We start from the raw sequence: 21,303 nt of genomic DNA on the forward strand, positions 1-21,303 counted from the left end.
CTTGACAGCAGAACCTGTGGGCAGCATTGCTATTTACAGGCAATTAGGAATAGGGAAAGGAAAGGGCTTTTTTTCACTATGAGGCCGGAATTCAGTAAAGTAACCCCCAGAGCCTGTAAAGTGGCTCAATGAAGGTGCATGAAGTGGGAACACAGATTATGGCCCAGAGATCCCCCATGAGATGCCAAGGTAACTCGCACTCAGGCTCTGCCCCATGGTGCCCTGGGGACCATCCAACATGCCCCCAGACAGCCCCAGGGCTGTGGATGGCCGTGGAAGCACCAGCTGGCTCCCCTCACCAGAAGGTACCTCTGAGACTCCCAGGACCACACCATTGCCCATGATGTTAGGGAGGATTTTGTCAAGTCTTCCTATCTAGGAACAAGAAACAGCAATCTTTAAAAAGTTACGAATACAGTACTCCCATCAGAACTTCAACGATTAAAGAGTTTATTTCATCACTGTTTTGTTTTTCAGCTTCATTAAAAGATCCATTTGGTTTTCTTGGTTTTGGTAGAGTTTTTTTTTTTTTTGCAGGGGGATGGGTGGATTTTTTCAAGAAAAGCTCAAATAGAAGCAGACAATTTACTTTCTCCATTTCTTGCCTTAAAGATTTTGCTTGTGTTTTACTTTGTAGCCTCTGCCATGACCTTCTGCTTCTCTTCACAATGCAATCTTTGTTTTTGTGCAAGTTGGCAGGTGCTACCCACACACTCTGCAGATACGGTGCTGATCACATGGAACTGCTTTAATTCCTTGCTTCCAGCTACTTAGTCATGTTAAACAGCAAAAGGTACATTTCTGAATGCTCATTGCCTATGTAAGCAAATACTGTAGCTGTGGCAAGGATCTCACCAGCTCAAGAAGAGAAAAGAAGCCAATAAATAAAATATGCTAAACAAAATACGCCTTTTTGGGTTTTTGGGGTTTTTTTGAGTCGTTCAACCTATTATATGAAATAAAAGAGCAAGTGAAAAAGAAAACCTAAAAGAATGCTTATTTTTGTTTCCATTAAATGTTTACTAATCTGGGTAAGGCTTTTTAAGGTTTTTCATTATTTATTTGCTGTGAAGTTATTTGGAATATCTTCTACAGTATTGTAGAGCCATGATATCAAAATAGGAAGACTAATGAAATATTTCGAGATCATGTATGCCTTGATTGCCGTCTCACCATAAAAAATTCTTAAGGCCATCAAATTCATGACAGTGGTCCCACATGCTGCTGTTTTTCGACCTCCTGTTGAAACTCAGGCTGCAGGGTAAGGACCTTAACGTTACATGGAGGATGGCAAGATACTACAAGCTGACTTTTTGAAGAGACAAATGTTATTGATCCGAGGAGAAAAAAAAAAAGTCTATTTCTACTTTTTTGGGCAGCATCTCAAAGAGTTAATATAGCATTTCCAGTACAATGAAATCAGCCTAGGAGCAATGATTTTTCATTGGAGCTGGGACTCCTTAAATATTGTAGGTCCATAATCTCAGGGTTCCTTTGTCTTAAAAATGTCTTGCAGGCTACCTATGTGTTCTTAGCTTACCAAGAACAAGAACAACCTCATAAAAGCTGTTTGCATCTCCAATTCTGAATTCAGTCCAACTATCATCAGATAAAATGGCATAATGTTTGCTTTTTCTGTTCATAATTTGTTAACCCTGACACCTTTTTTTTGTTTTGCATTATTCCATGCTACACTGCTCTAAAACTGGTTTTAATTTTGGTACATACTATATATTTTACTGCCACATTCTGGGAACAATCAATGACCTCTCTTAATAATGTATCACTTTATTGAATGTTACACATAATTAAAAAAAATGAACACATGCTATATTTATATTTGGTAGTAAAAATTCCTTCTTGAATGATACTGCTATCAACACAATCATATAGACAGCCATTGCTATTAATGGTAAAGCATGAACAAAACCACAAATTACAAGATTTAGAGGAACTGACCTCTCAGTAGTGTAATCATAACAACATGCACTTTCTTTTCTAGTTGATAGACTCCTCCTTGCAATATTTTCCACTGCGTTAGACTGAAACTTCCCCTGGATCCTATTGCTTTTTTGACACAATTTTAGCATTTGTAAAGATATTCTGTCTCATATTAACCAATGCAGCTAATCATCAGTCATTCCTAAAGGTTATTGATTGACCCATTTTCCCTAAATCCACATGCAGAAGCACATTAGAGAAATCCATGAAAACTGGTCAGTCATTTCCTCCATTTCTAAGAGGTCCTCAGGTAAGTTTGCAGCTATCTCCACAATTCGCTGTTGTAGAGCTTCCTATTAATAAACAAGATTCCCATGAACCCAAGCCCCCTGGTTCACGTCACAGCACATGCAGTCAGCTAGCTCACCTGTGACTTGGCTGGGGACGGAGTTTGTTGCTGGCACCTTCCACAGGGAGCACAGGGTTAGGGAGCATACTCTTCCTCTGTTGCAACATAGCCTAGCTGTTTTTACTCTTTCACTAGAGGATGGGGACAGCTGATCTTGAATGGTTTACTATTTGCTGTTTTATTCGAAATTTGTGTATATATTAATGTCTTAAAGCACTTGGCATATTAGACTGCCATTATATATATTGCAATACAGTAAAATGTTTAAGGAAAGGAGGCAATACATACTATCTTCGCCTTTACAGGTTTGGTTTCCTTTTTATGATTATTATAATGTTAAAATATTTTTTTTAAAGTGGACTTTTTCCTTCATTGTTTATTAGCCATGTGCAGCTGTAATATGACTTGAGCCTTCAAACTTCAGCACACACTAATGCTACAAGCAGTGTTTGTTTTCTTACTATATGTGTTCCATTTTTGACAGTGATGCCAAAGTTTGCATTTTAGATGCTGCAAGCTGCCTTCTCTACTTAGTGTAGCAAGGGCCCCATGATGTCCCTGAAGTAAAGTGAATGAAGGAAATAGTCTGGTCTTTGAAACAGGTAGCCTCAGTTTTTCTGCAGTTCTTTTCCACTGTTTATGCCAGGTTACAAAACAAGCAGGAATCTAAGTTTTGTGCAGTAAGAAACAGTCAGTGCAACGTGTCCCTGCCGTATCAGCTTGGATAAATGCAGGCTCCTGCCTTTGCCAGAAGGGCTCAGAGTTCCCAGACATCTTACAGGGTCACTTGGACACATGCAGGTTGTTACACCTAGCAGCAACGCCCACTCTGTTGTGACACGTAACGTGCACATAGGGATGTCCTATGCTGCCAGAACATGCAATCTGGACAGAAGCCCCAGATGTCTTCTAAAGCTTACCAGCTCTCTAGGTCTGCTGCCTCTTTTTAATTCTGTTGCAAGTACATCACACTTAATTGCAGGCTCTTGCCTCTGAATCGTATTTTCTCAGGGTGGTAAACAGTGCATACAGTGCAAAGAAAATTAAGGAATTGTGTGAGTAGGGATAAACTCAGACTATTCCTGGAGAAAGGACAGCATCTAGAACTACTTATCTGTATTTTTTTGTTGTTACTGTTCAACATTTGTTTTGTTGTTTGGGGGTTATTTTCTAAACAAACACCAGCTTGCAGTAACAGTACCTTGCAATTAAATAATTTACTGTCTGATATTGCTGACACTGTCTTTGAAGCCACAACTATTCAGTGTGTACTGTGCAACACTGAGAGTGGTGACAGGGCTCAAAACCTAATAAATGATAATAAGAGGTTTTCTCGGTCCCTTTCAGACCAGAAGAATAAGCTCAAGCTGATCTGGGAGTGCATTATAGCTGACTTGTGAGTGCATTATTTCATCTTCCCTTCTATTTGGATTTTTTATTTTTCTTACTTGTGGGAGTGATCCATTGACTCTAAAATCAAGCTGCCCTTTGCAGTTGACTTCCCGCTGACATGAGGAGCAGGCAGTGATTTTGCTTCCAGATGAAACCTGAGGAGAACAAACATCTGTGAAGAATGGAGAATGGTGGCAGCCCAGTAAAATGCCTGAAAGCAAAGTGTTCAACATGCTCACTAATAAGTGTCAGCTTGATTTGAATCACTCACTAAAGTGCAGTCCAGCTGAAGCCAAAAGAACATACCTTTCCACAATGAAATGGAATCCCAAGACATAAATAAAAGATTTCACCTGAAAAGAGTGATTTATTGTCTCCATCTCAAGAAAGATGCCTGTGATTTACCACACCTCCTTGCTTTAAAGCAGAAGCAAAAACAACCCCTTCCCCCAAAATAACTCCTAAACAGCAGCCACCAGCACTCTCTCCATTAGTTGGAAGAGAAGTCTGAGATGCGTTTATACCAATGATTTAGTTGAACATGCCCTTCCCCCAAAATAACTCCTAAACAGCAACCACCAGCACTATCTCCGTTAGTTGGAAGAGAAGTCTGAGATGCATTTATACCAATGATTTAGTTGAAGTCAACAGTCATAACAGACAGAACAGAAGGAGTGAGAGACAAACTGGGTCTGTGGTTCCAGAAATCATGAGAAATTCACTGATAATCATCGGAAAAAAAGAGAGAGAGAGAGAGATTATCGCAGTGGGCTTCTGTCCAATCAAAAACTCTGATCATGTATCTCACTGAAAGGAGCCAGCTAATTCATTCTTGACCATATGGATGTTGTAAAGCTGTAGAGATCAAAACCCTCCCTGACAGAACCTTGGATCAATGAAAGAAAACAATTCTGTTCCCTCCTGAGTAGCCATTTCGGGTTTTACGGGGAGCCTGATCTGTGTTGGGACAATGGTTTGAACAGCTTAGTCAATGCTAAAGAACGTTCACATAGCAGACACAATCGATAAAGCTTATAATTTATTTACTTCATTCCTGAGTCTGAGGGGGTTGATTTAAGGAGCTGACATGGGATGTCAAAGAGAGGAGGGGCTTTCTGTGGTGATCGGCAGGTTTTAAATACTCTCTAGGTCTTAGGTAGATTCTCCATTGCCTCCTGCTCAGGACTGCATTGAAAACAAGACACTTGGTAGACATCTTCAGCAAATCACCACACCATATCTGCTGCTAGCTGTTGCCATAAATTAACATATACAAAATTCAAAACCACTGGACAGTGACAACTGGAGCCCTCTTTGATTCTGCTCACTCATGAAGCCTAAGTTTCTGTGTGTTGTGGGAGATGCAGGCATGATAAATGATAATTACATACATGAATACATGCATACATATATCCTAACTCCATCTTTTTTTCCTCTATTGCTTGAAGTTAGGAAAAGATAGAATAGCAGGAATCTGAGTTGGTTGCAATTCAGGAATAACTGAGGGTACTTGTTTCTTTGTTCAGCCAAGTATCCTCACTTTTTCCCAACCTGAAAATTTCAAGGAAAACCCAAAGTAAATGACTATCAGGGTTAGCCAGCAAACTGTATACTTCTCTTGAGCAGGCAAGTTTACTCAGTTTCCCTACAACTTTACCTTTCTTTCCAGTAAATTATCTGGGGTGCTTACAATGCTGCTTGGAGTGCAAAGTACTTGCTGAGACGGTAAAATATTTTCAGGTGAAACAGTCCTTTACTAGAAAGCCTGTGATTTAATTTACTCAAGCTTTAAGACAAAAATAGGAAGCCACTTCTACCACAGGAACTGCTTAGTGTCTTTTTCTTTTCAGTCCTCAGCAAAGCGTCAGCCAGATTTAGAACAAACTGATCACCGATAAGGACAGCTCTGAATGCATGACCAGCCTTGAAAATTCTTATGTGTCAATAATTACATGGAAGTCACTGCATGAAAAGATCATTGAGTGACTTGCCCCTTGTTCTCTCCTTCAAGGATTTTATGATCTCTAATAAAGGTGAAAATGTGATGTGTGCATAACGTGCTTATATATTTTTATTTATAAGGTCAAATCTATTGACTAAATCTCTAGTCTGATTTACATCACAAACCATAAATAACATAAATCCAGGGAAATACAAAACTTAGAGCTTTTGCATTTGCTGTGTTTAATTTAATATCTTGGAATTCCTTCCTAATGGGAGGATATCAACACAGGACTGGTAACATCCCTTAGTCCAGAAACAGAGTACCAGGTACTTTGTACAGAGCAATGCCCTCAGCCTGATGGTTACATCCTCACAGATCAGAGCACACTGCTGGTACTCAGCCAGAGGGAGCCTGCACATAGAAGCTAGAGCAGAAAGACATGCAAAAAGTGCATCAGTCTATGTCACCCCTGTTTTCTGTACTAGAGCAAGAGCTACACCACAGCACAGTAAGTAGTTGGAGCTGAGATTTCTCTGACATCATCTTAGAATGTTCTGAAACAATCATAGCAGGTTTTGCTGTGTCTAGACAGAGCTCAGTACCCTGTGCAGCATTTCTGTTCCTCCATGTGCTGCACAGCAAGGGCCATTACTGGTAGTCACGAAGGCACTAGAGAAATGGTTTATTATGAGCATTCATTGGCCTTCCAAATACAAGCCTTGAAGTTCCCTCAGCAGCTCTTCTACATTTCTCACATCCTGCAAGAACTCAACACAGAATATTTGCCTCCTCAATATGAATTCCTCCAGGTGGAATTTTCTTCTTAAGGATCTTGGAAAGCACAGTGTCCACCCTAAGTGCATGGCAAGTACTGTACATTAAAGGTACATCAAAATCACAAGCAACTTTTGCACTCAGAAAGAAATGTTAGTATTGGCTGTTGTACAAAAGGAGCTATAAAACAACAGTGAGAAGCAGAGACCATTTGGGATATTCCCAAATGGCAGAAAATACAAATGGCAGGAATAAGGTAGATAAAAGATTCATGAGTCAGACAAGGAAAAAATTAAAAATAATAAAAAAAAACTGTTCACAAAATTATACTTAAAAGGTATGCTTTGTGGTTTACAACTCAAGCTCACATTGATAAAACTGTCATCTCTCAGCCGTCTCTTTATCTAAAACGTGCTCTTTGGTCCTGCCCGAGTGAGATGAAGAATGATTCATTTGTCAGTCAGGGAGTGCTCTGGAAAAGAAATTTTGCCCTTCTACTTTTTTTCCTACAGAACTAGAAAATTTTAAAAATTACCTTCCGGCTGATGTACCAGCATACGGCATGGTCACAAGTCATTGCCACCTGTTCCGGTATTCAGCATCAGAGATGCGGGAATTTCTAAAGGAACTGGAAAAATGTGGTGAATTTCCAATATCTAGTACCAATATAGCAGGAATAAAAATACTACCATTCTGCATGACCACCTGCTGATGCTATCTGGAAGTACTGTCATTGGCTTTAACAACAAATCTTCCTTTTTCTGAATAGCTATACTTTGTGAGAATGTCTCTGTCTGCTTATGGAGTCTAAATAGAATGAATGATATTTGGTGAGTGAGTGAGATATATTTCATCCTTGGCAAGAAGTCACCAGTCTATTTGGAGAGAGTTAAGCTTCTGTTTACAGAAAAACATCTACTCTCTTTTGTGTCCAGATATGGAGTTTTTAGAACTATTTTGCATTGGAGAAAAGTTCTGGAAATCCTACCACCATGTAATCTGACATAACAATATAATGCAGGTCTGCTTTTTTTTACTCATTGTGTTGCCTGTCTGTTACCTTATTGCTGGATTGTTTCCAAAAATCATCATTATAATAACAAAAGAACTTGTTCAGAAGATGTTTGTCCAAATATCTGAACAGTTTTTTGAAGATCAAATCCATCCTGAGCAGAGATATCATTTGCAGCAATAATGTCTGGAAGAAAAGAAAAATGAAAAGTGTCAGTCAAAGTAAACAGATTCTATATTGCAGCCCCCAGGAGGCCATACTAGGGTGTATAATATATTCAGTTGTTCACACCTAGCCCTATTTTCAAAGTCATAAACTGGGGTGGATTTGTCAGAGTTTCAACAATATAATTGTTTAGCTGTAAATTTTCCTGCTGGCAAGTTCCAGAGTTTTCAGATAATCCCAGTCAGGGATTCAAGCTTGCAGTCACATACACAATAGATAGTTCATAGGTAACATGTGGAGCACGCAAACGGTGATGCCACAGAGGTTTTCAGGGGATCATGAGCTCCCTCAAGCACACAATGTAATTTGAATATATGATACACAGATACTTCCATCATGGTGCACAAAGAGAGTGACATTGTTGTGGATTGTGTATGATTAACAGTGGAAGTGCAGAGTAGATTTAGAAGTGTGTAAATCACTCAAATTTTTTAGCATCTTGAACAATAAGATGTATTCCCACTTGAAGCAAAGTGGAGAGGGCTTGGCTCAGGCCTCATTTCAAAATAGTCAGGGGAAACACTTGTGTCTCTGTTCGCGTGAGGCATGGCCCATGGCTTCTTACTTTGGCTATTTTTCTCCTGACTACACAGCTCATGTCCTGGCAGCAAGGTCTCCTGAGGTTTTTTGTTTCATTTAAATGCTTATTTAGCTTCCTTCTAAGTTATACAACAGGGCTTCAGGTGTTTACAGAAAAGGCTAAAAAGACAGCAGTCATACTGAAACCACTTCTTCGCTGGTAAACATGATGAGAGAAGATGTACATAAACTAATGAAGAGGAAGGCAGAGAGATCATTTCCATTTCTCACTGGATTAGGAAGTCAAAGACTATTTCTCTAATTGAGATGGATTTTTCTCTCCCAAAGCACCATATGCAGAGGCATTTATTTATCCTTAGATGGAAGCAAAGCAATGCTGGAAGACTCCAGAGCATGGTGCCATGTCCCATGTCTCACGTAGCCTTTCCTCTCTGCTGTTTGAAGGGTAGCTCAAATCCTGTCAATATAGACTCTCCTCCCCTGAAATTCACCCATTAATTCTTAAAACCCTCAGAACCTATTGCAATCGCTATAACCTTCTGAGTCCCTAAAATTGCCTTATAGTGTGAGAGCAAGAGAGTGAAACTAAGACCCTTCCTTCATTCCTTTCTTTGACCTACTGCTGATCCATCAGAAAGGACCTCCTAACCTACTCACTTACAATGTCTGCGAAAGCTGCTGCAGATGGTGTCATGGGATTTATCTATGCGGCTTGAAGGTCTATATGGTTTTGGCCTCACTGCGCTGTGGCACATGACCTGCTCCTTTACCTTCGTGATCCCTCCCTTCTTAGCTGTTCCAGCTCACTAGAGTTCAAAGAGACATAACTGACAGGAGGTTATCCAGAACATCATGGTGAGTGCCTCTTTCTGAAATCACTAAGACTGTGCCCACCTCAGTGTTAAAAAAAAATACCAAAAAACAATACCCCAAACCATAAATAAAAAGCATTTTCACAGTGTTTTGAAGAGGAAAGCTGCGTCAGCCAATATTCCCTTCACCCTCGAAAATTTGTCACATGGCATTATGCAGAACTCACAAAGAGACTGGGTCATTCGAAGGGCCAACACAGACCCAGAGTAAAACAAAACAGCTGAGTCTGAATCAAGGTTGCAAGTGATCCTCAGGTGGCCCAGCATTTCCACAGCACGCTGCAGCACAAGCCTTGACACTGACCTCAGTGGTGCATGGAGATGAAGCAGGACAGACCACAGACACCCAGGGCCCATGGTGAAGTTTATCTGATCCTTCGCAGATTCTGCTTTGTTTATAAGAAGAGGGAAGTTTGCAAACACCTAACACAGTGATGCAGTTCAACCTTTGTGATTTGGTGGAGGGGATGAACACAATACTAAATGCACTTCATTTTCTTTTTTTGCTAAGCTGCCCATGGCTGTGGGTTTGGAACTAGATGACCTTAAGGTCTTTTCCAATACTAATCATTCTATGATGCTATGATTCTTTCCTGAGAACTTGCATACTTCAAAAATAATTGGAAGTAGAGCACAACTCTGGGGCATCATACTGAGAGCCGGAGAGAGAAACAGCTATAAGTATTTACTGACACTTTTTCCTGTCTTATTTGAAAACTCACAGAAAGATCTGCCTTATCTCCATCTTCCTTGAATACCCCTGAAGATCAAGAGGCTGATAGTCAAAGGTATTATAAATTCCTCTGTAATGCAGTTCTCTAGCTGGTATCCGAAGCTCTGTGCTTGCCTCAAGCCTTATCCAATAATTAATCAGATTGCCTTGGTCACACATACTTGGACTGTAAAATGCCTCTGCAAGAGACACTCACAACTAGAACTGACTCCACACACACAAGGCTCTGATTTATTCATCAATTTGGCCCAACTAGAAGCAAAGCTATTGTTTTTCACCTGGGGTGTGATCCAGGGCTCATCGATGTCAAAGGCAGTGCTCCCATTGACTTCCATGGGATGCGGGATCAAGGCGTTCGCCCACCAGCAACTGAGAGTAATTCATGTTGGTAGGGAGGGCAAGACTCCCAAAGGCAATTTAGAGTGCAACAAATCTACCATTGTGTGCTAGGCTACAGGAGATGCTCCTTAAAATCAAACTATCTAGCCTTAGTATTTAGGTACCTGTGCTGAACAGTTGTGCTACACTGGCTAAGCTCCCAGACCTCTGTTTCAGGCTCAGTTAAATTCAGTGTAAAACTCTGAGGAAACTTCCATCTTTTCCTTCCTCTTCTTTTCATTCCTCTTCTTTTCATTCCTCTTCTTTTCCCTCCTTTGTTCCTTCCTTCCTTGCCTCTTTCCTCCTTCCCTCCTCCCTTCCTCCCTCCTTCCCTTCCTCCCTTCCTCCCTTTCTTCCTTCCTGCCTCACTGCCTCCCACCCTCCCTCCCTCCTTCCCTCCCTCCCTCCTTCCTTCCCTCCCTCCCTCCCTCCTTCCTTTGTTTCTCTTTACTTTCTCTCTTTTCTTTCTTTCTTTCTTTCTTTCTTTCTTTCTTTCTTTCTTTCTTTCTTTCTTTCTTTCTTTCTTTCTTTCTTTCTTTCTTTCTTTCTTTTTCTTTCTTTCTTTTCTTTCTTTCTTTCTTTCCTTCCTTCCTTCCTTCCTTCCTTCCTTCCTTCCTTCCTTCCTTCTTTCGTTCTTTTCTTTCTTTCTTTCTCTCTTTTCTTTACCTCTTTCTTATTTTCTCTTTATCTCTTTCTTATTTTCTCTTTCTCTCTTTCCTTCTTTCTTTCCTTCACTCTTTCTTTCGGTCTTTCTTTCTCTCTTTCTCTTTCTTTAGCTCTTCAACTCTATTTCTCTTTCTTCCTTCCTCTTCCTCACTTCTCTTTTCTTTTTCTCTCTTCCTCTGCCATTCTTCTCCCCACACTCCACTTTCTCTCTCCCTTTCTCCTTTCTTTCCTCATTTCTTTCATCACCAACTTGTTCTTCTAAGTTTTCCTTCAAAATGCAAAATAGCAATTTAAAAGACATGTGTCCACATCTTCAGATGGCATCCAGACTTGTTTGGTTACTCTTTCTATAACAGCTGACAAAAATGTGTTTATATAGCATGACAGAACATACAGATCATGAACCTCACATGTGCGGCAGCTGCGCCTTTCACTCCCAATTCCCTTGCTGCAGCTTCCTGCTCTCCAAAGTGTGCAGGTGACAGTAGCGTAGAGAGAGGCAATCTGCCAGGCACGTGGGCACTTTTCTTGGTATTATACACTGGTTCAGCTTCATAAGATAAACTTTTTCAGTTAGCATTGGTGGTGTTTAGGACTTACGGTCACCCATTTTAGAGTAAAATTAGCCCTTGTATATGAAGATAGCATTTGCTTATCCCAGTTACTATAAAACTGGTGTTCTGTCCTTGAATGTTAGTCAAATACCTTTTCTGTAACAAAAATGTGATATTGTTTCTTCCATGCATTCGTTAGGGCCAACTATTCCTATGGTTTATTTCTGCTTTTCCCTCTCTTTGCTTGGCCCAAAATACGCTAAAATATCCCATCTCCCATCATTTGAAGGTTAGGGGTGACTGGTTTATCTAGAGTTCACTTCTGTTATATTGACACACACATGCTGCAACTGGCATTCTTGGGCCTCCAGGCTCTGGCTCTGAAAGCCATTTCCAGATTGTAAGAGGAAGGGATGTAGGCTGTGACCCATCAGTAGGCTGTCTATACACTAAAATAATGGAGAATGTGATAAACTGTCACCAGAATACAGTCTCAGGTCCTCGACTCTTAATGGTAGAATAACACAATAGGGTCAAACTAAAAAGGTTTCCTTATGAAAATTTTATCAGCAACTTTGGTAAATTGCTGTGGGAAAGGTGCTTTGCTCTCAGGCAGACCTGGAACCTGTTTTTACAAGGTACAGCTTGCATGCATTGCCTCACTCCCGCAAGATATTAAGGGCACTCAAACTGAATTAACACCAAATCAGGCCGGTGCACTTAACAATACAAATGCACTTAAGGGATGCCTCAGAATGATTTGTGACTAAAGAAAGCAAAGAAGAAATCGGCCTTGAAGACCACAGGGGTGGTGTTGTGTGTCATATACAGGAAAAGCCATAAGCAGAACTTAGAATACCGGAAAACCATGAACTTCAAGGCTCTCAGATACCTTAGACCCAGCTGTAAAGTAGATGGTCTCTTTTGTGGTATGTAGAAACAATTGATAAATAAATTACAGCCAATTTTCTTAGTGGCATGGTCTCCATTACCTCTGACAGCAGTGTAACTGCTGTGCTAAAATGATAAGAGGTGAATAATGGCATATCAGGTAGCAGCAAAGGAAATTCTCTGAGTTGCCTGTTCTCTCTGTGAGAACAACGACACAATGCAAAAGTGAATGAGATGTGATGTGGCAGCTGAGAGGGAGCTCCATGTGGACTGCTGCTAAGGCCAAAGCAGCCAAACTTAGCAAAAGGGTAGAAGCAATAGGGTTTAGTTTTTCTGTTAAATTGTCAGACTCATCCTTTTCAGAAAGCCACCTCTGTTTGTTACCGGTTTTCATCAAGTTACTCAATTGTTTCCCTCTCTGGGCCTGCAGGCTGTATTTTCACATGGTTTACAGGACATACCCTCCAAAGTTTAGACCACAACCAGACATAAATCATGAAAGAGCAGCAAGAGCATTCTGCACCTCAGGATGCACCTCAGGCAATATTAGTCTTCTTTTTTTGATAGTGCAAAAAGGTGGAGTTGGGGTCTTATGGAACTGGAATTTAAAGTAGAAAGGAAAGTGATAAACTCCAGACATGTTTCCAAGTCCAGGATCTCTTTGTTAGACTATAACAAAGTAGTTGTGGTGGGATTTCTGCCTATCAATGCCACAGTTGCTGTTTTGCTGCTGTAACAAACAACAGCCAATTCAACAAGATCTTCTGATTTGATATACAGGAATTTCCTTGACTTATAAGAAGGCTTCATACCAACCATTGAAATAAGAAAATTGTAAAGTCATGACAGTGTTGTGGAAAAACACGATGAAGTTTGTCTTGGTGCCTATGGAGAACATGTCAGGAAGCTTTGAAACACTGGGGAATTTCTACAAGCTGCACCATGACTGTTGAGCAATGTGCATAGATACTGCAGCATTCACTGTCAAAGAAAAGATGATGTAGGGGCATTTATCTGAGCCCACAGTGGCAGAACAGCTCACAGGCTGTGGCTTGTACACCTGTCTTTCAGCTGAGTTCTAAGACATAGGAAAGAAATAACCCATATACCTGCAAATTCTGGTGAGGGTGCTAGCAGCCTGTTGGCAGAAGAAGATATAAAACCACTGCTATGAGCAGTAGAAGTTGGGGGGTGGCTTAGGGATGGAGAGAAGTGTCCTCACATATACTACCAGTACAGGCAGTCCACAGTACACTCCATCCCTACAGGAAAGGGCCAGCCCAGCACAACAGGGAGTCAGCCAGGGAGCAGGCATAGCCCATTCTTTGTCTCCTTTCTATGCGCCCTGAAAACCGAGTCCCACTGAGGAGCCAGCTGCAGACATTCAGGGCAGAATTACGCCTTTTCTGCTTTTGCGCATCCCAGAGTAGAGCAGAGTAGCCAATTCACAGGCTGACAACCTCATGAAGCTGAACTCCTATCTTGGGAGAGCAGCTTTTGACAATGGCAAGAAAGAGACTTTCTCCTTCTCTAGATATTCACCCAGGCCTTAGCCTGGTCAGCTGAAGATTTTTCTGATTCTGCTCATTTTCATGTGGGATGAGTGTGGGTTAAAGGATTTTCTCTTTGTACTGTTACTACCCGAGGAACACCTATGTAAAGCAAACTACTTGTGAGGAAACTGAAACAATGTCACCCAAAACACTCTCAACAGAGAAGAGTTTGCATGTTAGAAAATACGTTTGGAGGCAAACTTTGACCCCATAATGGTAGAGCTGGGGGAGAGGAAAGAGGTGTGCTGGGCAGCAGTTCAGCCTCCACACTATGCCTTTTGTCCTTCCACCCTTCTACTCCTCAACCTGGTAGGAAGTCAATACAAATAACTGTGCTGTGGCTGCTGAACCGGATGACCCACTAGATGTCCTTCTTAACAAATATTTTTATGAAGTTAGCAGAAGGACTGTGCAGCAGCTTCCCACTAATGCAGGCCCAGCTTCAGCTGGTTCTCATGATATGCTTGTTAACACGTCCTCCTGGAATACTAATCAAACATAACTACATTTTTGCTCAGAAGCAAGGAATATTCCTTTTGTAATCTAAAGAAAAAGGATCAAACCCCAGGCTTTTACTCAAGTTTTTGTGCCTGGAGAAAAGTCTTGAATTCCCTTAAAAAGCTGTCCTCCTGAACAGTTTCCAGGGCGGTTGGAATTAGGTAATCTTTAAGGTTCCTTCCAACCCAAACCATTCTATGATTCTGTGATAATCTGTTTTACAAATTAATGGACTGAAATATATTTGTACACACAACAAATATTTGCATGAGTCAAACTAAATCAGGCCTACACATCTTCATATAGAAAGACTGAGGCACAAAAAACAGTAATTGAAACTCAGCCTTTTCATACATGTCAGATTCTGACGATCTGCATTGATTTTAGTTTCTTTATTCTCATTGGAGGCAAAATTTTATATCGAGTTTCCCTGTAAAAACAGTGACTAGGAAGATACTAAATGATTAATAACAATAAATGATTAATAACAATAAATGATTAATAGATGTTGCAATAAATAATCACAAGTTTCAAAATCCAGACAGTCAATAGGTTGCTGACCATTATTAAAACCCATGCACAACACCTCCCTTTCACATGCTTATAACTTTCCATATCACTTGTTACTACAAAGCTTACACCTCTTTTTCACCTCTAGTAAGATTTTATTAACCGTTTATAAACTAGGAATGAAACCATATTGTAGAATGCAAAAGGAATACCTTGTGATCAGAAGTCCACCACAAAGACAGAATACCAGGCCCAAAGCAATTGATCTTTCTTATGAAGACAGAAATGATTTGAAGGCAATTGAACTAGATTTTCTATTGTGCAAGAAATAAATAATAATCCAGGAATCTCACGTGTGTGGCAGAATCACAGAATGATTGGGGTTCGAAGGGGATTCTGGAGGTCATCTGGTCCAATCCTCCTGCCTCCTAAACCCCAGCACTATGTCCAGATAGCTTTTAAATGTCTCTGAGAATGGAGAATCCAAAACCTCTCTGGACAACCTGTGCCAGTGCTCAGTAACCCTTACAGTTAAAAAGTGTTTCCTGATGCTCAGAGGGACCCTCCCGTGTTTCAGTTTGTGTCCATTGCCTCTCATCCTGTCACTGGACACCACTGAAAACAGCATGGCTGCATCTTCTTCACAGCCTTCCTTCAAGTATTTATGCAAAAGGATAAGATCCTCCTGTGCCTGTTCTCTAGTCCCAGCTCTCAGCCTTTCTTTGTAGGGGAGATCCTCTCTTAATCACTATTATGGCCCTTTGCCAGACTCTCTCCAGTATCTCCATGTCTTATTTGTACTGGGGAGGCCAGAACTGTACACAAGACTCCAGCCGTGCCCTCACAAATGCAGAGAAGAGGGAAAGTATCACCTCTCTTGACCTGCTGGCATCATTCCCTGCTAACACAGCCCAAGATAATATTATTCACCTTTGCAGTAAAGGCATGTTGGTTTTTTATGTTTAGCTTGCTGTTCACAGGATAACCAGGTCCTTTCCTGCAAAGCTGAACAACAGACTTTTTTTTTTCAAACACATGACCCAATTTCCATGAAATACAACCTCTTCTTCGGTACATTTTAGATCAACTTGAATTAACAATAGAAAAGCATCCACTAAACTCAGAAAGATCAACATTTGATCAAGAGAAAATGAATGAGAACTTTGAGAATCTACGTGCCCCCTTGGAACTCTCCTTTAAGAGAGCTGCTTAACTTTACGTCTAAACACATCTTCATTAGTTAAGTATTCAGCTGGCCATTAGAATATGATAATAGATCCCAGCAACTTTCTCATCCAGAACCAATTTAAATAAACATAGCTGAGCAAGGAGATATATGTCTTGATCATCCTAAGAGTTAGCAAGTTAATAATACTAAAAGTTAATAATTTCCAAACAAGGAGACAAACTGTTGTTTGGTTTGGAGTCAATCTGCTCACATATCCCCTGACACTTAAATGAGTTCATTGTATTTTATGAGCATTAAAGCTTCCCCCTCTATCAGTCAACTCATTCTCTTAGTTTAATTTTAATACATGCTGTGAAGTTATATCACTTGAAATCATTGCCTTGTCTGAAGGTCCCCAGACACTCCCTCCTCAGTTTTCCCAGTCCTACTCGCTCTTCTCCACACACCTCTTATGGGTTTACTCAGCTGGTTCTAGCCCACACAAACATATCAGTCACAACAGGAGAGTTTTCTCTCTCACAGATTCATACTCATAGCAGGAGTATATAGAATAAATTTCCTCTACTAACACATATACGTATATATATGCACCTGACCTACACACTTCAGTGACTGTAAATACCTAACTTAGGATTTCCAGTGGACCATGAGGTGAGGTTTGACTCTTTTTTTTTTTATTGCCCCTAGGTGCTCACTCTGGCCAAGAAGCACGGAATGCAGCTTCACCCCATCCCTGACCACAAAGCTGGGCAAGAATTTCCCATTACATTTATCACATTAAGTGTGGACCTAGGTTTCCCATTACACCCATAATGTGATCAGCAACTGGGCAAACTTGCAGAGACTGACACACTCTCATAAAGCCCAGTAATACTAATGCCACTGGAAATTTTTGTGGTTGCAATGGTCTGCATGAGAGGGTTCAACCATGGTGTTAAGCAGATCAGTCAAAATCCTATTGTGACAAGAGAAAAGACACATCCATCTTTCTGTCATACGCAGAGTTTCTGACAGCATGTCCTAATAGGGTGTGCTGGCTTAAATCTGGTTACCTAGTTTTCATGTCAAAAGGACAGGAATGCCTAAATGTGGCACATCTGTACAGAACTGTGGGAACAATTCAACTTCCACTCCCTTTCAGACAAGAAAGCATTTGAATATTTTTGTGTTTTCAGGCTTTTTACAGGGAGGAAAAAAAAAGAATAAAATATCCATGGGAAAAGCAGAGTTTCATTGACTAAGCCAGTGCTAAAGTTGCATTTTTTTCAGTTATTGTTCCTTAGAGAGTCAAGGAGTTCATGTTTTTCAGAAAATTATCCATGACTGATGACATTTCGGGAGGACTTTGCATGTGGGTGGGTGGATGCAATGTTAACTGGTTGAATCCATTTCAGAGAAAGCTTTGCTGCTGTCAAGTCCCAGTCTGCAATGGAACATGACAAAGAGCAGGAACCAAGCAATGCCACCACAATGGCAAACTGGCCAGGAGCAGTGAACTGTCCCCAAGACTGCCTGGAGCAACGAGGTTTCTCCCTCCAATAAAGAAAACAAAAGGGTGGTTTTTTTCCTTCTTCCTGCCCCCCACCTTTCCCATATTTAGAACTGTAGCTTGATGAGTCAAAGGTTAGTTCTGGCACAGTGACCAATTGGGTCTCCGTATGGTATTTATTTACCTATTCTTTGCCTCAGGTGCTTTTGGCACAACATATTTACATGAGTTAGATGGTGTTTATAGAAAACCTGAATACTTGATTTCACAGAAAAGGTCATTGGCTCATTCTTTCTCTTATTTTAGTGGAATTTCCCTCTTTGTTTCTGCTGCTACTCATTGTATTTCTTTATAGATATTGATTTCTTTTAGGGACTTGGGGCTGGCTTTTTGTTTGCTTGGGTTTTGTTGTTATTGTTGTTGCTGTGGTTGGTGGTTTTTTCAGCTTGACCACATGTGAGTTGTCTGTAAAAGCTTCAGAGAGTCTTGTTGAAATGAAAGAGTGTGGTCTTGTCTACAGACTTGTCACTTGGAACTAGTGCTCATTCCTCCTCGGCTTACAAGGCTCCCCTTCAGTCTCTCTGAAAGACAAAATATGATTCAGCTTGAGTTTTCTTACGAGGCACAGCATCATCAGAGGCTGCATATCCCATTCACTGCCTTTAACACTCCACCTTTAGCAAACAACAGTGCCAAAACTGCTCTCATTTTATCTACTTGAGTATTTGTGGAAAACAAATGGGAAACCTCACTTAACACATCCTCCAGTCAACAGAGGGCTATGGCAAAGCTCCAGTTCAGAAAAAGCTTTAGCTCCCTGTTTCCTCCTCAAGTGACTCAGACTATGTTCAGTTTTGTAAGCATCCTCTCCCCATACCCACTTCAAAACACCACCAAATGGCTCTGAGGTTTTATTGCTCATTGTGGTTGTATCTTCTCAGTCTTCATGAGAAGAAAAATATTTTTTACTGGTCATCATTTAGGTCATCTTCAAACATTAAGATTCAGATCAAGAAATTATGTTCCACATAGGCTACTTTGACTCTTTATGTAAATAAATACATATGTATGATATTATATATATCTTATACCAATTTATGTCATTGTTGGTTAATGTCAGATGACAATTTCCTCCAGTTATGCAAACTAAAATTTTCCTGAATCCAATTTTGATGGAGCACAGCTGCTTTCAAAGGCTTCGGATTTACCCCAAGGCCTCAATTGCATGAAGACAAGTTCTAAGATCAAGGCAAACATTGATATGCTGAATGGCAGAATTGGTTGTAACCCTTGTAACATTTGTCTTATTGCATCTTTATTTCTAGCTGGATTCCTTTCCGGTAATGAAAAGCTTGTTGAGATCAATATGGCCACCTTGACTGGCTGAAGGGAAAACCCTGTGGTGCTTCTTCCTAACCCGAGTGCTTTGCACTGATGACAATACCATCCATTGGCTTCTTGTGTCTGATCTTAACTGACAGCAACATCTTTCAAGTTTTATATTATATAATGTAGAGATAATCCACCTCATGAAGGAAAACACTGGTTTTGCTTTGTAGCAGCTATTCCAGCTCACTGGCTGTGAAGCATCACCAGCAGTATCAGAGGTCACACAATAAAATTGAGGGACTGGCGAAAGCACATCTTCAACCCATGTGGAAATATTCTGTGACTAAAAGGGAAACTTTCACAGGTTTCTAGCAACAGGCTTGTTACATCTGCCCCTGAGCAATACAGTACTTTACTAGGTACCTAACTTTATGCATGTGCCCAAATTGAAGAGCTTTCTAGAATCTAATTTCTTAATGCCACTCTGATGCAAGTCAATTTAAAAGACAAAGCTGGTATGGTTAATAAGCAGAGCTAATATCCAAAATGCAAACTAATATGACACAGCTGATATAGACTCCTAAAGTCCAAATTGCAACTATTTGCCAGCCTGGCTAAATTTTGCCTTATTTCCTGCTAATGTAAAGAATGCAGCTCATCATGGAGACTTTCAGAATGTAACAGTGGGCAATATGGTTGATAAAATCACTAAATGTCTCTGAACTTGTTTTTCAATAAATCATGAATTGGATTGTCAGAGGATTACATGTACCTACCACCACAGTATGTATCACTTGCAGAGAATATCTCCTGTAGCTTGCATAAGAAAAAAATACCTATTAAACATCAGTACATATTCATTCTTTCTATTTCATTATGGTATTAAACAAGTACTGTTTAATACCTTCATCAACAACATAGACAGTGGGATTGAGTGTGCCATCAGCAAGTTTCCATATGACACAAAGATGAGTGGTGCTGTTGAAACACTGGAGGGAAGGGATGCCATCCAAAGGAACCTGGACAAGCTCAAGAAGTGGGCCTATGGGAACAACATGAGGTTCCAAAAGGCCAAGTACAGGGTCCTGCACCTGGGTCAGGACAACCACCAGAATCAATACAGTCTGGGAGATTCCCTGAGAAGGACTTGGGGGTACTGATGGAGAAAAGACTGAATATGAGCCACACTTGCAGCAAGAAGGCCAGTTGTATCATCAGCAGCAGCATGGGCTGTATGTAAAGAAGTGTGGCAGCAGCTCAAGGGAGGTGATTCTGCCTCTTTACTCTGCTCTGGTGAGACTGCCCCTGGAGTGCTGTGTCCAGCTCTGGAGTCCTTAGCACAGGAAAGACATGGACCTGTTGGAAAGGGTGCAGAGGAAGGTTACAAAAATTATCAGAAGGATGGAACACCTCTCCTATGAGGAAAGCTGAGAGAGTTAGGGCTGTTCAGCCTGGAGAAGACTCCATGGGGATGTTATTGTGGCCTTCCAGCACTTGAAAGGGGCTTAAGAAAGATGGTAGAGACTTTCCAGCAGGGTCTGTTGCAATAGGACAAGGGGTGACGGTTTTAAATTAAAAGACGGGAGATTCAGGCTGCATGTGAGGAAGAAATCGTTTACAGTGGATATACTGGAACAGTATTGTTAGAGAGGTGGTGGATGCACCATCCCTGGAGATAGTCCATTCAAGTTCAAGCTGGATGTGGTTCTGGGCAACATGATCGAGTTGAAGATGTCCCTCCTCATTGCAGGGACAACTTAGACTAGATGACCTCTGAAGGTCCCTTCCAACCCAAACTATTCTATGATTCTGGATTCAAATTTTCTGTGGTTTTTTCACCACTTCTGTCATGCCATTAGAAAGGAACTGTAAATGTCAGAGCAGCAAATTAAAAAACAACAACCAAGCGTACATTGTTTGGAAAGATCCCCTGCTGAAACAGATGACGTAAAGCTTCCCTTGTATATATATTGTATTTTAAATAAGACATATTTTGCAATTTTACATTAAAAATTGCTGCTGTGCTGGAATCAAACTAGAGATTGAAGCAGTTTGCCTATTCCAGTGAAATTAGTGCAGTACCTGGGTCATTTAACAACAGCATTCAGAAAATATAATGTGATTAAACCAGAAGTCCACTCAGTGAGCACCAAGTCTGCTCTTTACAGAAGTGCGTACAAGACAGGCGTATGAATATTCTTAATTACTTGCATAGTCCTGTTGACTTCAGTAGGAAGACTTGCAGGCACAGGTTTCTGCAGGACTGCCATTCATACATCTGCTCCTGGAGTAGGCTCATTACTAATTTCAACAACATCTGAGGATACCTGGCATGGTACAACAGCCACAGATCACCTTGTGATAGTTGAGACAGAAATACGAGCAGTCTCTCTTCCTTAACTG

The 21,303-nt window shown here is 40.7% G+C and overlaps 1 long non-coding RNA gene across 1 annotated transcript; it reads left to right on the forward strand.

Annotated features, from left to right (window-relative positions):
- The first annotated feature begins 3,693 nt into the window (after positions 1–3,693).
- Positions 3,694–4,102, forward strand: LOC136004698 (uncharacterized). Its single transcript, XR_010608574.1, has 2 exons — positions 3,694–3,746; positions 3,845–4,102. It is a non-coding gene; the product is annotated as an uncharacterized LOC136004698 (long non-coding RNA).
- The last annotated feature ends 17,201 nt before the right edge of the window (positions 4,103–21,303 follow it).

Source organism: Lathamus discolor, chromosome Z (genome assembly GCF_037157495.1).
Source record: "Lathamus discolor isolate bLatDis1 chromosome Z, bLatDis1.hap1, whole genome shotgun sequence".
Classification (NCBI taxonomy): domain Eukaryota; kingdom Metazoa; phylum Chordata; class Aves; order Psittaciformes; family Psittacidae; genus Lathamus; species Lathamus discolor.